The sequence below is a fragment of the Kogia breviceps genome, chromosome 4, assembly GCF_026419965.1.
Source record: "Kogia breviceps isolate mKogBre1 chromosome 4, mKogBre1 haplotype 1, whole genome shotgun sequence".
NCBI classification, from domain to species: Eukaryota; Metazoa; Chordata; class Mammalia; order Artiodactyla; family Physeteridae; genus Kogia; species Kogia breviceps.
In genome coordinates this window covers 50743884-50764214 of record NC_081313.1, presented here as the reverse complement: position 1 = coordinate 50764214, position 20331 = coordinate 50743884, and the positions used below count along the sequence as shown (strand labels likewise).

Below are 20331 nucleotides of genomic sequence, written 5' to 3'. Positions count from 1 at the left end.
AGCCTGACATTTTTCTATATCTCACCTCTTCTGCTTCTCTATCTGTAGTATTTGTAAATCAAAGTCAGTAACAGGTTAGTAGCAAAGGTCTCGTCTATCTCACCCTTCTTCCTTCCTAACTAATCCTACTCAATTTTCTCTCATCTTCCTGAGCATTTTCCATGAACAGCATTGCAAGTTGGTTTAAAAAAAATAATAGAAAAAGAAAACAGAATGAAAAAAAGGAAAGAAGAAAAAGAAAGCTTTACAAGGGTTTTGTTGGTTAATTATTTACTGGTGGAATCACTCCACCAGGAGTTTGATTTCATTGGCTAGCAGTTGGTTCATGTTGAATAGGCCCCCTGGGCGCTTGGTGAGCAGCTCTCGCTCCGTGGTTTCAGGGTCACTGTCAACGGAGCTGGAACTTATGCTCATGTTGATGACAGCAGTGTTGGCTGGGAGACCCAGCTCCGGCTCACTAGTCTCACTGGCTGTGGACACCACAGAGAGCAGGGACATTCGCCAGGTGAGCCGGCCAGAGGGCAGAAGGGAGGTGGCACATTCAGCTATGATACCAGCTACATCTAGGTTATAAGCCTTATCAAAGGCTATGAAACCTACATTTGCATTGGCCTCACAGACACAGAAGGAGCCGTCGTCTTTCATCAACAGGTCAATGCCACATACATCCATTCCCAGGATATTAGACACCTGGATAGCTAGCTGTTTCCCTTGTTTACTCAATGAGCATATCATCCTGACACCACCTAGTGAGAAGTTGCTTTGCATCCTCCCATCTGTTGAACAGCGTTATCATGGTGCCAACCACATGGCCTCCCATGACAATGACATATACATCCCTTCCATGAGACTCTTTAACATATCTCTGAAACAGGGATGGAGCTTCATGGCAAATAAGATGGCTTAGATCAGCCAAATAGTGCTTATCGCAAGCCAAAAAAACTGCTTTGCCTCTATGACACTGTGTATTCTTCACTACCATTGGGAACTCCAGTACTTCTGCTTCATCAATCATTTTAGCAAAATTTTCATGACCATCATAAGAGAAAGTATCTGGCAGAGGAACACCATGACCTGCCAACTCTTGAAACGTCCAGAATTTATTAACACAGTTCAGGATGTCTTGAGGTCAGTTTATCAACTTGCATCCCATCTTCTCTAGATGGTGCAAAACAGTGATGCCACTATCACTTTGCACCCAACGGGTTGGTATTCCCACTACCACCACCGGAGGGTAGGCAGTAATTAGTTCTCTATTGATACGAAGACCCAGGTTTCCTTGATGGATCGTTAGCACCACCTCATCCATCACCACAGCCCTAAAGTCCAGTTCCTCCTCACAACATCTGGTCTTTAATGCTCATAAGATCTCTTTTTGGGGATAGTCTTCCCTGATTTGACAATCTGTCAAAAACCACAACTTGGTGACCACAGAGTTACATATCTTGATCTGCCTGTTCTTCCTTTTCTGGGGTTACTTCCTCCTGAATATACACTCTTTCTAGGATTGTAGGAGCTCTCACAGAGTCTGAAATCAGTGGTGCAGGCTGACAGGAAAGACAGGTGAGAAGACTAGTGCAGAAGCTTCAGTCCTCTGCTGAAAAATCTCCTTGTATGATCCTTTTAATGTGCTCTTGGATTCTGTTTGCTAGTATTTTGTTGAGGATTTTTGCATCTATGTTCATCAGTGATATTGGCCTGCAGTTTTCTTTCTTTGTGACATCTTTGTCTGGTTTTCATATCAGGGTGATGGTGGTCTCGTAGAATAAATTTGGGAGTGTTCCTCCCACTGCTATATTTTGGAAAATTTTGAGAAGGATAAGTGTTAGCTCTTCTCTAAATGATAGAATTTGCCTGTGAAGCCATCTGGTCCCAGGCTTTTGGTTGTTGGAAGATTTCTAATCACAGTCTCAATTTCAGTGCTTGTGATTGATATGTTTATATTTTCTATTTCTTCCTGATTCAGTCTTGGAAGCTTGTGCTTTTCTAAGAATTTGTGCATTTCTTCCAGGTTGTCCATTTTATTGGCATAGAGTTGCTTGTAGTAATCTCTCATGATCCTTTGTATTTCTGCAGTGTCAGTTGTTACTTCTCCTTTTTCATTTCTAATTCTACTGATTTGTCTTCTCCCTTTTTTTCTTTATGAGTCTGGCTAATGGTTTATGAATTTTGTTTATCTTCTCAAACAACCAACTTTTAGTTTTATTGATCTTTGCTATTGTTTCCTTCATTTCTTTTTCATTTATTTCTGATCTGATCTTTATGATTTCTTTCCTTCTGCTAACTTTAGAGGGTTTTTTTGTTCTTCTTTCTCTAATTGCTTTAAGTGTAATGTTAGGTTATTTATTTGAGATGTTTCTTGTTTCTTGAGGTAAGATTGTATTGCTATAAACTTCCCTCTTAGAACTTCTTTTGCTGTATCCCATAGGTTTTGGGTCATCATGTTTTCATTGTCATTTGTTTCTAGGTATTTTTTGATTTCTTCAGTGATCTCTTGGTTATTTAGTAGTGTATTGTTTAGCCTCCATGTGTTTTTATTCTTTACAGATTTTTTCCCTGTAATTGTTATCTATTCTCATAGCACTGTGGTCAGAAGAGATACTTGATAGGATTTCAATTTTCTTAAATTTACCCAGGCTTGATTTGTGACCCAAGATAAGATCTATCCTGATGAATATTCCATGAGCACTTGAGGAGAAAGTGTATTCTGTTGTTTTTGGAAGGAATGTCCTATAAATATCAATTAAGTCCATCTTGTTTAATGTATCATTTAAAGCTTGGGTTTCCTTAACTATTTTCATTTTGTATCATCTGTCCATTGGTGAAAGTGGGGTGTTAAACTCCCCTACTGTGATTCTGTTACTGTCGATTTTCCCTTTTATGTCTGTTAGCATTTGCCTTATGTATTGAGGTGCTCCTATGTTGGTTGCATAAATATTTACAATTGTTATATCTTCTTCTGGGATTGATCCCTTGATCATTATGTAGTGTCCTTCTTTGTCTCTTGTAACAGTCTTTATTTTAAAGTCTATTTTGTCTGATATGAGAATTGCTACTCCAGCTTTCCTTTGATTTCCATTTGCATGGAATACCTTTTTCCATCCCCTCACTTTCAGTCTGTATGTGTCCCTAGGTCTGAAGTGGGTCTCTTGTAGACAGCATATATATGGGTCTTGTTTTTGTATCCATTCAGCCTGTCTATGTCTTTTGGTGGGAGCATTTAATCCATTTACATTTAAGGTAGTTACCAATATGTATTGGGGCATTTAATCCATTTACATTTAAGGTAGTTATCAATATGTATGTCCCTATTACCATTTTCTTAATTGTTTTGGGTTTGTTACTGTAGGTCTTTTCCTTCTCTTGTGTTTCCCGCCTAGAGAAGTTCCTTTAGCATTTGTTGTAAAGCTGGTTAGGTGGTGCTGAATTCTCTTACCTATTGCTTGTCTGCAAAGGTTTTAATTTCTCCATCGAAACGGAATGAGATCCTTGCTGGGTAGAATAATTATGGTTGTAGGTTTTTCCCTTTCATCACTTTCAATATGTCCTGCCACTTCCTTCTGGCTTGCAGAGTTTCCTCTGAAAGATCAGCTGTTAACCTTATGGGGATTCCCTTGTATGTTATTTGTTGTTTTTCCCTTGCTGCTTTTAAAATTTTTTCTTTGTATTTAATTTTTGGTAGTTTGATTAATATGTGTCTTGGCATGTTTCTCCTTGGATTTATCCTGTATGGGACTCTTTGCGCTTCCTGGACTTGACTATTTCCTTTCCCACATTAGGGAAGTTTTCAGCTATAATTTCTTCAAATATTTTCTCAGTCACTTTCTTTTTCTCTTCTTCTTCTGGGACCCCTATAATTTGAATATTGGTGCCTTTAATGTCATCCCCAAGGTCTCTAAAACTGTCCTCAATTCTTTTCATTCTTTTTTCTTTATTCTGCACTGCAGTAGTTGTTTCCACCATTTTATCTTCCAGGTCACTTTATCTGTTCTTTTGCCTCAGTTATTCTGCTATTGATTCCTTCTAGAGACTTTTAAATTTCATTTATTATGTTGTTCATCATTGTTTTCTCTTTAGTTTTTCTAGGTCCTTGTTAAACGTTTCTTGTATTTTCTACATTCTATTTCCAAGATTTTGGTTCACCTTTACTATCATTACTCTGAATTCCTTTTCAGGTAGACTGCCTATTTCATCTTCATTTTTTTGGTCTGGTGGGTTTTTACCTTGCTCCTTCATCTACTGTGTGTTTCCCTGTCTTCTCATTTTGCTTCACTTACTGTGTTTGGGGTCTCCTTTTCACAGGCTGCAGGTTTGTAGTTCCCATTGTTTTTGGTGTCTTCCCCCCAGTGGCTAAGGTTGGTTCAGTGGGTTGTGTAGGCTTCCTGGTGGAGGAGACTAGTGACTGTGTTCTGGTGGATGAGACTGGATCTTGTCTTTCTGGTGGGCAGGACTGCATCCGGTGGTGTGTTTTGGGATGTCTGTGACCTTATTATGAGTTTAGGCAGCCTCCCTGCTAATGGGTGGGGTCATGTTCCTGTCTTGCTAGTTGTTTGGCATAGGGTGTCCAGCAATGTAGCTTGCTGGTTATTGAGTGGAGGTGGGTCTTAGCGTTGAGATGGAGATCTCTGGAAGAGCTTTCGCCATTTGATATTATGTGGAGCTGGCGAGTCTCTGGTTGGCCAATGTCCTGAACTCAGCTCTCCCACCTCAGAGGCACAGGCCTGACACCCGGCCAGAGCACCAAGACTGTGTCAGCCACACAGCTCAGAAGAAAAGGGAGAAAAGAAAGAAAGAAAGAAAAATAAAATAAAGTTATTAAAATAAAAAATTTGAAAAATTAATAAAAATTAAAAATTAAAAAGTAATAAAAAGAAAAGGAAGAAAGAAAGAAAGAAAGAAACAAGAGAGCAACCAAACCAAAAATCAAATCACCAATGATAACAAGCGCTAAAAACTATACTAAGAAAAAACAAAAAAAAACCCAAACGGACAGACAGAACCCTTGGACAAATGGTAAAAGCAAAGCTATACAAACAAAATCACACAAAGAAACATACACATACACACTCACAAAAAGAGAAAAAGGAAAAAAATATATATATATTTATCAATATATATAAACAAAAAAGGGGCTTCCCTGGTGGCACAGTGGTTGAGAATCCGCCTGCCGATGCAGGGCACATTGGTTCAAGCCCCAGTCCAGGAAGATCCCACATGCCATGGACCGGCTAGGCCTGTGAGCCATGGCCACTAAGCCTGCGCATCTGGGGCCTGTGCTCCGCAACAGGAGAGGCCACAACAGTGAGAGGCCCGTATACTGCAAAAAAAAAAAAAAAAATTAAAAAAAAGGAGGAAGAGAAAAACCCAATCCATAAACAAATCTACCAACGATAATAAACTCTAAATACTATACTAAGATAAACATAAAACCAGAAACAAATTATATACAGAAAGCAAACTCCAAGTCTATAGTTGCTCCCACAGTCCACCGCCTCAATTTTGGGATGATTCATTGTCTACTCAGGTATTCCACAGATGCAGGGTACATCAAGTTGATTGTGGAGATTTAATCCACTGCTCCTGAGGCTGCTGGGAGACATTTCCCTTTCTCTTCTTTGTTTGCACAGCTCCTGATGTTCAGCTTTGGATTGGCCCCACCTCTGCATGTAGGTCACCTGAGGGCGTCTGTTCTTTGCTCAGACGGGACGGGGTTAAAGGAGCAGCTGATTAGGGGGCTCTGGCTCACTCAGACCGGGGGGAGGGAGGGGCACAGAATGCGGGGTGAGCTTGAGGCAGCAGAGACCGGTGTGACGTTGCACCAGCCTGAGGTGCACCGTGCATTCTCCTGGGGAAGTTGAGCCTGGATCCTGGGACCCTGGCAGTGGCGGGCTGCACAGACTCCGGGAGGGGCAATGTGGAGAGTGACCTGTGCTCGCACACAGGCTTCTTGGTGACTGCAGCAGCAGCCTTAGCATCTCATGCCCGTCTCTGGTGTCTGTGCTGATAGTCGTGGCTCGCGCCCGTCTCTGGAGCTCCTTTAAGCAGTGCTCTTAATTCCCTCTCCTTGCATACCAGGAAACAAAGAAGCATGAGAAAGTCTCTTTTTTCTTCAGCAGCTCCAGACTTTTTCCCAGACTCCCTACCAGCTAGCCATGGCGCACTAACCCCCTTCAGGCTGTGTTCATGCAGCCAAGCCCAGTCCTCTCCCTGGGATCCAACCTCCGAAGCCTGAGCCTCAGCTCCCAGCCCCCGCCCATCCTCGCGGGTGAGCAGACAAGCCTCTCCGGCTGGTGAGTGCTGGTCGGCACCGGGCCTCTGTACTGGAATCTCTCCACTTTGCCCTCCGCACCCCTGTTGCTGTGCTCTCCTCCGTGACTCTGAAGGTTCCCCCCATCACCCCTTGTCTCCGCCAGTGAAGGGGCTTACTAGTGTGTGGAAAATTTTCCTCCTTCACAGCTCCCTCCCACTGGTGCTGGTCCCGTCCCTATTCTTTTGTCTCTGTTTTTTCTTTTTTCTTTGGCCCTACCCAGGTACGTGTGGAGTTTCTTGTATTTGGGGACATCTGAGGTCTTCTGCTAGCATTCAGTAGGTGTTCTGTAGGAGTTGTTACACACGTAGATGTATATCTGATGTATTTGTGGGGAGGAAGGTGATCTCTGCGTCTTACTCTGCTATCTCTAAGGTCTCTCCCATTTACCTTTTAAAGGTTGTGTTTGAAAAAAAAGGAAGAACCAGTCGATAAACAAAGATAGAAGTTTTTTTAATAAAAAGATATAATTATAGAAAAAAGTATCAGAGGAGAGAAAAATGTAGTCCACCATGCAAATGAATGGAAACCTACTGATTTTTTTTGCAAATGGGAAGAGTCTGGACAATCTTTCCAAGAGTCCTTAATAGGAATTCCAGTGTTGCTGATCTCAGTTTAAAACTGAAAATAAAATCCATGTTTAATGTATCTAGGTCCTTAGAATAGGTTAATAAAATAATCTTTTGAATAAATAAAGGGTTACAAAATAACATTAGCTAGGTTTGTGGTTTGAAGCATTTGAACTCTTGAGTTTTCAATCTAATTCCTGAAATTCTGATGCATCAGAGGGTAGTAAGGGACAGTCAGAGTCTCCCGCTAGGGAGGCCAGCTCAGAACCTGGCTTGTATTTTTTCTCAAAGGTTGGTTCTGGAAGAAGATTCTACAATTTCTTTCAATTACCTGTTCTAGCAACCAACAAACTTTGCAGTCAGGACACTGTTCTTTCTGCATATTCTAAATTTCTTCCTGGAGCAATTTAATTCCATTTCCTTAGTGCATATAGGAAATACATAGCATTTGGTGCCAGACTTGAAGTAAGATGGATGAGTTAAAATAAAAACCAGCTTTTTAAAATGGTGGTATAGCTAAGTCTTTTAAACTTGGACAGAAATGGGGAGAGAATTAGGTCAGGAGAGTGTGTCTTAACACCAAGGCATAGAAGATCTAGGGTTTTTCCTCCTTGAGGGAATTGGGGAATAAGAAGGTGCCTCCAGGTGAGTGTGACACAGAGGTTTCAACCTCAGACTAGATAGATTCCAGCCTCTTCTGTCTGGCTTGTTCTGCCCTGTCTCTATTTCTGTGGTAGTTGGAAGGACGTATCTGATGTCTCTGTTCTGATCGTCTGGCAGGAGGAGAGAGTGTCTGACTTCCAGTTTGGCAGCAAATGCATCTGCAGTACCTCTGGCTTGTTCAAACTGTCAGTGCAGAGTCTATCACCAACTCTACTGATTTGCTGCATGATCATGGGTACAATGAGGCCACTATTCTCTTTACTGTAACCCTTACATCCTTAAAGAGTCATATCAAGTCACCTGTCAGGTTTTTTCTTTCCAGGTAAAAATACTTCAGTTCCTGCATCCTTCCCTCAAAGATGTACATAAACATTTTTTAACTTTCAAAATAATTGAAACTAACTTCTATAACAAGTCTCTAACAATAACTTGATTAAAGTAAAAGCCACTTTCTTATTCCTTCATATTATATCTAACTAATACATTGAGGATCTAACTACTACTTTTAAAATTAAATGGCTGCTTTAATAATCTATATTGATTTTGTAATCCAAATGACAGATAGGAAGTCATTCTCACCTTATATGACAATATTAGTAAGAGAAAGTATGTAACAATAGACTTTTAGACCAGGCCTAAAAAAAGACATAAAATAGATAAGACAGAAATAAATGTTGTTAACCAGAAGTTTCAAAAAGAAAGGCCTTTGTTTTATTGCTTGATGATTTTTTGTGCATTAAAAGCAGCTAATGACTCCCTCCTTTTTATAAATCACATCTTTCTTGTTACTCTATAGTTATAATTGCAATAAAAATTACTAAAATGTTCTTAGGTAAATAGACTGAGAAGGACTCCACATCTGGAGGAAATGTCTAAATCTGGCACAGTCAAGGATATAGTGAGGAAGAAGAAACTAATATTGAATGATTGATAGATGATCCTTCATTACAAGACTAAAAGACAACAGAGCATTTCAGTTTTATACAATAACTCAGAGCATCATCAACAAAACCTTATTGAAGTTCTGGTGTTTTTAGACTCTCAGAGCCATCCAAACATATATCTAAGAGAGCAAGTGCTAAGAGAGCAAGTTTGCTAAAGCAAAGATATATCTAAGAGAGCAAAACTCATGCCTGTCTGTGAGGGATTCTGGGAAGTTGGTAGTATTGGCTGATAGAGAAGAGGAAGAAGAATGGACAGGAAGAAGAAAGGATTGGAAACAGGAGAGGATTGGAAACAGGAGAACTGATCCGTCATGGAGAACTATCTATTACATTGTGTCCAAAGAGATGGGAGAAAGTTAGTGTGATTAATATTAGCACAAGTATTCATGGAGGTCCAACTTAGTGGAGGTGTTTGGGTGGTTCAGAAACATGACTGATGTACTTACTACATACTAGCTCCTGGGGATGCAAAGACAAATAAGGCAAATCCCTGCCAAAGAGAAATTTACAATAACAGAAGTAGAAATGATAAGTAATATACAGGGTGGCAGAACCATCTGTGAATTAAGTCTGTTGTTCGTGAATCTCCCAACAAGGAGGGAACATGGGAGCAGGCTGATAAGAATTCAAAAAATTGAGGGGAGTCACAGAAAATTGGGCTGAAACACAGAGCTGGACTCCATTCTCCAGAAGGAACCGGAGAGCTGAATAAAAATTTGAAGCAGAAGGTCAGTGATATGGATGATGCCAACACTCTTGGGAACAGAGAAAGGCTGTCATTCATTGACCACATTGGTATAAACACTCATCCACACCAGTCTGAATGAAATATATTGCCTGCCATATCAGTAAACAAAGGATGTTGCAGCCATGAAGCCATCACATTATAGCTGCCCCTATGGTGCACCCTGAGGAAACTCAGGATGAGAAATCACAAGATACTGGCCCCAGATAGCTGAGGTGTATATCAAAGCAATGATTTCAGTGAGCCCAGGATCCTGCATCTTCTATACATAGAAAAATGATAAATTCCTTAACTTGAGATATCTTCTTTTCTTTAATTAAGAGTAATGTTTAGATGTTCCAACTACCTGGTCTTTGTTGCAAAAACTCCTATATATCCTGGCTGTCCCCCCACCCCCACCCGCCTGCCTCTTTGGAGCAGTCTCTCAGAGTTATCTGAGATGCTGTGTCCTGGGCTTAACTCCTCAGTTTTGTCTGCCAAATAAAACATAACTCTCAACTTTTAGGTTGTGCTTTTTTTTTTTTTTCAAGTTGACACCAGGTATCTGGCCTTTGCCAAAAAGACATATTTTAGAACTGGAGATTTCTGGTGCACTACCTGTCTTAGAGAGGAATGTCTCGGGAGCTGGGAGTAGAGCTGAGCCGGTTTGATGTACACACAGTGACTAATTTGACTACAGCTGGGGAAGAGGGCTCACATTTTATTACTAAAAGAATAGTGGGACAGATTGCCTACAGAGGAGAGAGCCAGCACATTGCTGAATTTGTAAAGAAAGGTTTCAGGAAGAAATGAAATTAAGGTGGGTCTTGAAGAAAAGGGAAGGTGCCTTAGATAGGGAGAATAAACGGGGAAAGCATTCAAGGCAGGGGAATCAGTATGAACAAAATACAAGAGGGGGGTTCGAATGCACATAGTATGTATGGGGAATGATAAGTACATCAGTTTGGCTGGATCAGAGGGTTTGTATAAGCAAATAATAATCAAGTAGAGTGGAAAAGTGCGTTGGAGCCAAATTGTAATAGCCTTGAAATACCAGTCTAAGTATTTTGGACTGTATCCTAGTAGAGAAAATAGATTTTTTCATTTTGGAGTGGAAGTCTAGCAATATTTTGAGAAGGTTATAATCTGGTATCAGTGTATGGAGTGGATAAGGTAGAGGTTAGAATGAGAAAGATATTGCCATTAAGATAATAGAGCCTGAAATTCAGTAGTAGTGGTGGGAAAGGAAAGAAGAAGTTGTGAAAGGCATTGCCATGGAAGACTTGATAGGAGGTGTTAAGAATGCCTCCAGAGTTTTATATTTAGGAGGCTGAATAATGATGAGACCATTGCCTGAAATATCAAAATCCAGAGGAGAAGCTGGTTTGGTGGGAAAATAATTAGCTTAGATTTAGATGTGTTAAATTGAGATTATAATAATACAAGTAATTATAAATGCCAGGTCTGAAATTCAGTAAAGAAATTAGGTTCAAGATGTATGTCTGAGAATCCTCCTGGTCGAAGTGAAAGTTTAAGCCCTAAGAATAAATGATTCTCTATGAGAATATATAGAACAGTGATTCTCCTCCCAGGCCATGTATTATAATCATTGTTGCAGTGGAACTGTTGTTTCTGCCTGCCCCACCTTCTGCTAAAAGAAGACCTCTGTTCATTGTAGGAACTGCCTCTCTTCCTCTCCCTGTGATTCTGGTGGTGGGTGGTGGGGAGGCTACAATTAAGGGGTCCCACTTCTCCATCATAAAGGAGGGCCTGCAAACCAGTATGGACAATCAGAGCATGCATCTCCTAGATGTAGGGACTGGTCCAAACATAGGGACATGACTCAGTATCTTTTTAGTATTTAGCCTGTAGTCCAAGGTAATGAGGACCTGAGTCTTTTCTCTGTAATCACTAACTATGAATGATGGGAACCAAAAGTTTCCTATATTCCTCTTTTCCACCACATAAAGAAAGCCTGCCTGACAATGAAGCCACTTCACAGGGAAACAGAGACAGGGTCCTAATGATATCATTTGAATCCCTAGAACCAGATGTTCCTGAATGTAGTCCTACCACATGTCTGCTAACATGGCCACTTCATTTATATGCTATCATACCACAGTGGGGGGAGGGGGGCACTGACAAAGGCTGTCTAATATTAATTGGTTAAGTCACCTTGTTTATTTGGGTGTTTCGATCTTTGTAATGAGAGAATAGTTCTGTATCTTGATTATAGTGGTAGTTACACAAAACTACTCATGTGATAAAATGACAGGTCTATACACACTCATTGCACCAATGTCAGTTTCCTGGTTTTGATATTGTACTATGGTTATTTAAGATGTAAAGGAACTGGGGGAGACTGAGTGAAGGTAATCTTTTCAACTTCCTGTGAATCCATAATTATTTCAAAATAAAAATCTTTAAACATTGCTGTTTATGAGACATTTAAATATAAAGATACAGAAAGGTAAAAAGTTAAAGGATGAGAAAATATATTCCATGCAAATAATAACAAAAATTAAGTTAATAGATATGTTACTATCAGAAAAAATAAACTTTAAAATTAGAGGCATTAATGTGAGATAATGAGGGTCACTCCATGGTGGCAAAACTGTAATTTATTAGAAAACTATCTGATAACATAACCTCAAAATATATAAAGCAAAAATTGACTTAAAAGGAGAAATAGACAAACCCACAATCATAATGGGAGGTTTTAACATACTTTTCTCAGTAATTAATGGATCAAACTGATTAAAAATTCAGTAGTAATATAGATCCTTAGGACAATAAATTAATATATGCCCAGAATTGTACAACTACAAAATGTATACATTTAGGAAAATCAACTCCCTACTGGGTCATAAAGCAAGTTTCAACAATTTTCAAAGACTGAAAGCATTCAGACTTTATTCTTTGACTACAACGCAGTTAGGTTTGAAATCACAAACAAGAGATAACTAGAAAATTCCATATGTTTGAAAATCAATAAAAACGTATTTCTAATAGCTAATGTGTCAAATAACTCATAATGTAAATTTAGAATAATATTCACATTGGATGATGAAAGCGCTATATATCAAAACTTGTTTTATTCACCTAAAGTAGTATCTAGAGGGTGATTTAGGTCTTAATTGTTTATATAAGAACAGAAGAAGAACTAAACTAACGAGCTAAGTATTGAAGTCAAGATGTTGGAAAAGAATAGCAGAGAAGAAAACCTTAAAGAAAATATCAAAAAGAAAATAATAAAGGTAAGAATAGTAATTAATGAAATGGTAAACAAACTGACAATAGTATCAACAGGACAAAATTTGGTTTTTTGAAAGATTAATACATTTCACAAACCTCTGGCAAACTTGAATAAAAGAGAAGGCATATATAAATAATATCAGTGATTTCAAAAAGAGGTTATTACTGCAGATGTTTCAGACATAAAGAAGACAGTAAGAGGCTATCAGGAACAACTTTTTGCCAACACACTCCAAAATTAGATGACATAGAAAAATTCTTAGAAAAACTTATGTTAAGAAATTAAGATAAAATTCTCTTCACAAAGGAAAAAATACAAGTCCCAGATGGCTTTACAGGCAAGTTTGATCAAACATTTAAGCAAAAAAATAATCCCAGTCTTAAGGAAATCATTCTGGAATATAGCTAAGGAGGGAACGTTACTGACAACTTATGATACTACCATAATTTTGACGAGGATAGTATGAGAAAGGAAAATTATAGGTCAATCTCACTCATTAACATATATGGAAAACCCTAAACAAAACAGTAGCTATCAAAATCTATGTATGAAAATATTAGTATATTATTGCCAAGTTGGGTTTATTCCTTCCATGAAAGGCTGATTTAATATAAGAAAACCAATATATGTAATTTTTCATATTATTAGCTTAAAGTAGAAAAATTATATCATGATTTTAGCTGATAAAACTATTTCATAAAATTTGACAGTTATTCAACATAAAAGTCCACAAGCATTCTAAGAAATAGAAGGAAAATTACTGAAACCTTGAAAACATTCCCTTTAAGATTAGAAAAGCTACAAGGTACCTGCCATCACTATTCACATTCAACACTGAATTAGAGACCCCAGCCAGCATGGTAATGTATGAAAAAGTCAAAGATATAAGGGTTGGAAAGGAATTGTTCTGTCTGTGAAGAAAACCTAAAATAATCTACAAATAAATTATTGTAATTAAAAGAAGTAAAATATACTCATAGTTAAAAAACTAGATGACATAAAAGAAAAAAAACTTATTTATAATCTTAACACTCAGAAAAGATCAAATGTAACACTTTCCTGTAATTTTTTCTCCGTGTATTTTTTAAATTTTTATATTTTTACATACCTAACATTGTATCATACATATGCAGTTTTGTAGCCTTGCTTTACAGTTTAGCCTTGCTTTTAAAAAAATATATTTAAAAAATGAGTTTGTTGACAATATTCTCTTGTTATGGATAATAATAATGTTTAGGGAGTTTCAAAATGTTTCTATTATAAATACCCTTGTTGTAAAGAGCTTTGTCTTCATGTCATCGTATGTCTTTGTGATACATTCTTAAATGAGGCCTACCTTAAAGACAATAATGTCCTAAAGACATTGGTCCATTATAGTCTTCTAAGACCATAACTATCCTAAAGACCCTTAATAAATATTACCAAATTGCTCTCCAAACTGTGCCACATTAATTAAGCTGCAACCACCAGATAATATGTTTTCAACTTATGAAACCCAACAATAATTTAATATTATCATTTGAATTGAATTTGCATATCATTTATCTTTGCTATTTTGACAATAGGAATTTTTAAAGTAAACTTTTTTAGAGCAGTTTTAGATTCAGAGCAAAATTGAGAGAAAGGTCATAGCCTCCCCCACTATCAATAACCTCCACCAGAGTGGGGCATTTGTTTCACTTATGAGCATAGACAGTAGGAATTTACATCCTATTTTATTTGGTATTTCCTTGGTTACTAGTAAGGTTGAATATCTTTCATGTTTCTGACCCACTTATACTTTTCCATGTATTTTCTCTATCCTTTTGCCATTTATCTATGGTAGTTCAAGTATCTTTATGATTTAAAAAATTGGTTAAATTCTGATTATAGTGAGAATATTATCATTTCTCTACTTTTGTTATAAGTTGTTTTCCAGTTTGATTTTTTGCTTTCTACTCACAAATAATAGTTTTTATGTTTTCATAAGATGTATAGCAAAAAATTGATTACTATTATATTTTAACCTGCATTCCCATGTTTATTTTTTGTGGTATGCGGGCCTCTCACTGCTGCGGCCCCTCCCGTCGCGGAGCACAGGCTCCAGACGTGCCGGCCCAGCGGCCGTGGCTCACAGGCCCAGCTGCTCTGTGGCATGTGGGATCTTCCCGGACTGGGGCACGAACCCGTGTCCCCTGCATCAGCAGGTGGACCCTCAACCACTGCGCCACCAGGGAAGCCCTTTTCCCATGTTTTTAGTAAGAATTATTATTTTGTTTCAGAGGAACTGAGAAACATTAGAATATCATATATACACATTACCCAAAACACAGGACATAGAAGAAAAGAAAGAAGATAGTTTTAGAGCTGGGAAAGCCACAGTGGCTCAGGAGTCCCAAGTAAAAATTTAGTTGATGACAGATTTATTTATTCATTCATTCATTTTTAAAGATATCAGAAAGCGCCCACCAAATGTCTAGCCTTGTGCATATGGTAGACACTCTGAAGAAGCGTGATTATATGGACAGGAAAACTATTCCAGATGCTCCTATCTACTCTTTTCAAGATCATGACAATGAAAGAGAGAGAGGGGGCAAAGGGATTAAGTTCTACAGTCTCAGGATGAAGAGAGTCTAAAAAAGGTAGAGAGAAAGAAAAAGTGAAGGCTGGCTGAGCCAGCACAGCTCTTTTTAATATTTCAGTCACACAGTAATATGAGAGATGACAAAAGTGTCCACATCTCTGTTAAACCTTTTAACCATGTACAGTGATCACTACCAACTGAAAGTGGCCAATTAAGAGTCCCAATGCCTAGTCAGTGGTAACAGTCATTTTTCTGAGGGTGGCATGAGTGTGTTTGTGTGTATTTTAGGGGGAGGAATGGAAAAGAACATTCCATTTCTTCTCTCTAAAAGCTAACATTCCTGTGTTTTTTTTAAAAAAACTATTTTTTTTCCTGTTAACTAATGGGCTTAAAATTTGCCCACTGGTTTATCAAAGGTATGATTTTATTTCCTTTGGGGAGAAAGAGATGAAAGGAATATCAGAGAATTCCTGTCCATAACTTTACATGGTTGCTTCTTCAGTTTTTGCCACTTCCTCAGTTTTTGTTCCTTCTTATTAAGGTTGTCCTCTGAGACTTCTAAAATGATCAGATCTAATACCATAACTAATCATTTTGAGCCTTCCTTAAACACTAGGCTAAGAATTTACTTCCAATTCTATTTCTTGTCTCAATTTACGGTCAGTAACATTGTCCAAATGATCTCATAGAATATTATCAGTTAGCAATACAGTACAAATAATATGAAATTAGCAATATAAATTTCCTGAAATTTAAATTTAAAAAATATTAACTCTCCTATTATCAGATTCCCTTGGGGAAACTTAACCCCCACCCCACCCCACCCCGCACATAGTAAATTGCCTCTTCTGGTTTTTATTCTGCCACTGAAATTTTAGTAGCTTCTTTAGCATTCCCTAATCCAACCTCAAATCTCACACCTGGGTATACAGACTGAAAAGCTCATTGCATTCTAGGCAAAAATAAATGAAAAGGGACCCACACGAACACACATGCTTGCAGTATTTTCAAATATTAAGATGAAAATAATATTACAAGCACAGAGGTAGGAAAATGGGTTAATTACAAAATGACGAAAATCAGGCTGATTTGGATTTCTTTTGCAATATTAAGTATAAGAGGACAATGAGTAAAGTCTATAGCAATAATGAGAAAAGATTGTATTTTTGGAATTTTATACCCAACTGGTTTTATATTTAAGGGTAAATGAAAGGCATTTTCTTATATGAATGACATGTATTTTTCTTGATAAAATCACTGATAGATGAAGCAAAATTTAGAGCTCAAGAATGGGGCAATACAAAAAAACAAAGCTAAGTATGATTAATTTTGGTTGATCTGGTTATATAACTAATCTTGAAAGAGGCAATATGTGATGTAAATACAACACAATAGCAATAATCTAGACTTTTCACCTCAGACTTTGTTAACCAGTGATGAGAACATGAATGTTAAAAGAATGGGGCTGAGCATGAAACCAGCCCAAACAAAGCTAGATGTAAGCAATTGTGATACATCTTGTTATTAACTTATCTTGAGAAAGAAGTTTTATGGTGTAAATATAATAACAGTAATAACCTAGACCTCAAATCTCAGATATTGTTATGAAAAACTGAAAACTAGGTGGGGGAGGAGGACGTGGGGTTAAAATGTGTTATAACAACAATGGCATACGGAGAGAGAAGAGGAGTATTTAATTAATGGCATTGTTTAGAACTGCTAGTGCATGGTAATAATAAAAAGCAGACCAACTTTAAGTTGATTTTATTCTTGTTTTTAAATTCTGTTGAGGACAAAGAAAATTTTCCTCTATTCTTCTAGGTTCTTCTGGCTGGTCTAAGAATTAACGAGACAGATTAACAGGAGAAAAATCAAATTTAATTTTGTGTGTACAGGAACCCCATATACATGAGAAGTTCAGAGATAGAAAGGTAAAGTGAGGTATGTATGCCATCCTTAGCTAAGGAATGGGGTAGGGTCCTGGTGCTCTCAAGGGCAGAAGGGTCATTCATAGGAAGACAAAAAGAAGAGCAGATATTGGGTAATTAGATGTTTGTCCTGCCATATAGATGGGTCCACTAAGATAAAACTGATCTCTGATAATAACTTTTTTCTGGAAAAGATCCCCAATTTGAATTCTTCTAGGTAGTTAAGAAAGGGGCAGTAGTTTCTCTGTAGCTCACAGTAATCCTCATACCAAAGTAGCATGTTTCAGGGATGTCTATTCATAACTTTTACAGTTCTCTAAACCTTTAAAATTTCCTAAAAGCCCATTCACACCGCTTCCACTGACCACCCTCTCCTTCTATGCCAATGGTCCTAAACAGGGAGAATTTAAATATATTGCTTAATATCAACTTTAACAGAAAGCAATATAAGTTTAAAAATGCCTTTCGGGCTTCCCTGGTGGCGCAGTGGTTGAGAGTCCGCCTGCCGATGCAGGGAACACGGGGTTTGTGCCCCGGTCCAGGAAGATCCCACATGCCGTGGAGTGGTTGGGCCCGTGAGCCATGGCCGCTGAGCCTGCGCGTCCGGAGCCTGTGCTGCAACATAGGAGAGGCCACAACAGTGAGAGGGCCCGCATACCGAAAAAAAAAAAAAAAAAAAAAGGAAAAAAAAAGGTCTTTAAAGGTGACCACTAATAGAATTTAAAAGAAGTTCCAACACACTGGAAAATTTCAAGTACAGAGGAAGCAGGGAAACTTCTAGTAAATGGCTGTGGAGTGACATGCTTATGTGAACCACACAACAGATAATAATCATAATAACTGGATAAAATATTTTTAAATGCAATGAATTAAAGGTACTGGAAAGCAAAGGAAATAGAAGCCAGAAGAAAGTTTTCTCTTGAAAAACTGCAGCTAGAAGGGGTGATTGCAAGGTTATACTTGACCTGAGAAGAGCTTGGTCTGAAGGTTATTCCTAATCTCCAAGGCTGCAGAGCTGGGAAAACATAGATGTAAATAACAGTCTTACTAGCTAACGTGCCAGATTAGACTTCAGCATTGAAAAAGCAGCTGTAAATATAAGCAGAAATTCTGAGTGGAACAATAATAAAGAGTAAGACCCCGAATATAAATTCCTGGGTGACAGATAAACACATGTATGGAGTAGCCTCCAGGGGACATAGCAAAAAATACGGAGACTTGAAAAATAGAGCTTCACAGAGTAAGAGCTGTGAATTGCTATTTTTTTTTTAACCAAATGCATTTCCCAATTGTGTGCAGTTTGAGCAAGATAAGGTTGAAAATTTACGGCTTGTAGTGTTAGAAAACAGAGCCTGAGAATTGTATATTATCTTGAGATGGGGGAAGTGGGCTCCCTAGAAGCAAGGATACTTTAGAGTGAGTCCTCAAATATGAGTATAATGTCTGTCCAAATCCTTGGATGACTGAAATTATACAGGCACAAGGTGTGCCCCAAGCTAACATAGGGGTAACCATAAACTGTAAGATTAGAACTGATATATCAGCAGTTACATAACTAAGAGCATACTAAATTTTCAATTTGAATTTAGGCAAGTGAATTACCTAGAGAATTAGGCAAGAGAATAAAAAGACAATCTGCAGATGAACACAACAGAATTCTAAGTCACTACACCATATTATTATATAGTGTCTAGTTTCCAACCAAATATTACTAGACATTCAAAGAAACAGGAAAGTGTGACCCATACTCAGGAAAAGTTGAAGTCAATAGAAAATGACTCCAAGTGGTTCCAGATGTTGACTTAGCAGACCAAGACTTCAAAGCAACTACTATAAATATATTCATAGAATTAAAGGAAAATATGTTCAGTGAACTAAAAATAAATGTTCTTCTTGGTCAACATTTTTTGGCAGTTTTGGTCCTTTCCTGTTCCCTGTAAATTTTAGAATTCGTTTGTCAATTTCTGCAAAAGACACTGCAGGGGTTTTGATAGGGATTATACAGAAACTATAGATCAATTTGATATCCTAACAATACTGAGTATTCAAATCAATGAACATGGGATGTCTCTTTCCATTCACACTTGGTTCTCTGTATCCTTGAGTTCTACGCCCATGAATTCAACCAACTGGGGTTTGAAAATACATGAAAAAAATGTCAGAAATTTCCAAATATCAAAACCTGAATTTGCTGTGCACTGGCAACTCTTTACATAGCCTTTACATTGTGTTTACAGCTATTTACATAGCCTTTACATTGTATTAGGTAATATAAATACTCTAGAGATGATTAAAAGAATATGGGATAATGTGTGTAGGTTATATGCAAATACTGCACCATTTTAAGTAAGATATTTGAGCATCCTCAATTTTGGTATCTGAAACTGGGCCCTGGAAACCCAGTTTCCAGGAAACAATCTCATGAAAATACTGGAAGACAGCTATATTTAGATCTTCTCTAATTTTTCTCAAAAATGTTTTGTAATTTTTAGTGTACAAGTCTCCCACTGCTTTTGTTAAATTTATTCCTAAGTATTTTGTTCTTTTTGTTGCTATTATGAATGGAATTGTATTCATTTCATTTTCAGATTGATTATTGGTAGTATATAAGATTGATTTTTGTAAATTGGTAGTATAACCTATGATTTTGCAGAATTCCTTTCTTAGTTCAAATAATTTTTTTGTATGTGGATTCCTTAGACTTTTCTACAAACAGGCTCATATCACATATGCAGGTAAAGACAGTTTTACTTCTTTCCTTACAATCTGGATGTCTTTTCTTTTTCTTGTTTGATTGTACTGGCTGGAACGTCCAGTTGGATGCTGGATAGAAATTGTGAGAGTAGATATCCTTGCCTTGTTCCTAATCTTACAGGGAAAGCATTCAGACTCTTACCATGAAGTACAATATTAACTGTAAGCTTTACAGAGATTCCCTTTATCAAGTTGAGGAAGTTTGTTTCTATTTCTCATTTGTTGAGAATGGGCATTGGATTTTGTCAAATGCTTTTTCTGTGTCTATTGGGATGATCATGTGGGTTTTGTCTTTTATTCTCATAATCTGCTGTATTACATTCATTATTTTCTCCTTTGCACTGTTTCTTCTCTTGTTCAGTGTCTCCTTTTATTTTTCTTAGTGTTTTCCAGGACCTCCAATAATCTGTTAATCAGTGGTAGTGATAAGGGTCAACTTTATCTTATTTATGATATTACAGGAAACACATTTAAAGTTGGTTTACTATGTAAATTTTTGCTGTTGGTTCACGAAGCAGAGATAGGTCCCTTTATTCCTTAGACTTTTATGAACTTTTAATAATAAATACTACTTAACTTTATCAAATACTTTTGCATCATTTGCCATAATCATTTTGTAACAG

At 37.6% G+C, this 20331-nt stretch overlaps 1 pseudogene; it reads right to left on the bottom strand.

Moving 5' to 3' along the window:
* Positions 1 to 282: 282 nt before the first annotated feature.
* LOC131755634 (beta-citrylglutamate synthase B pseudogene) lies at positions 283 to 1324 on the bottom strand (annotated as a pseudogene).
* Positions 1325 to 20331: the final 19007 nt, after the last annotated feature.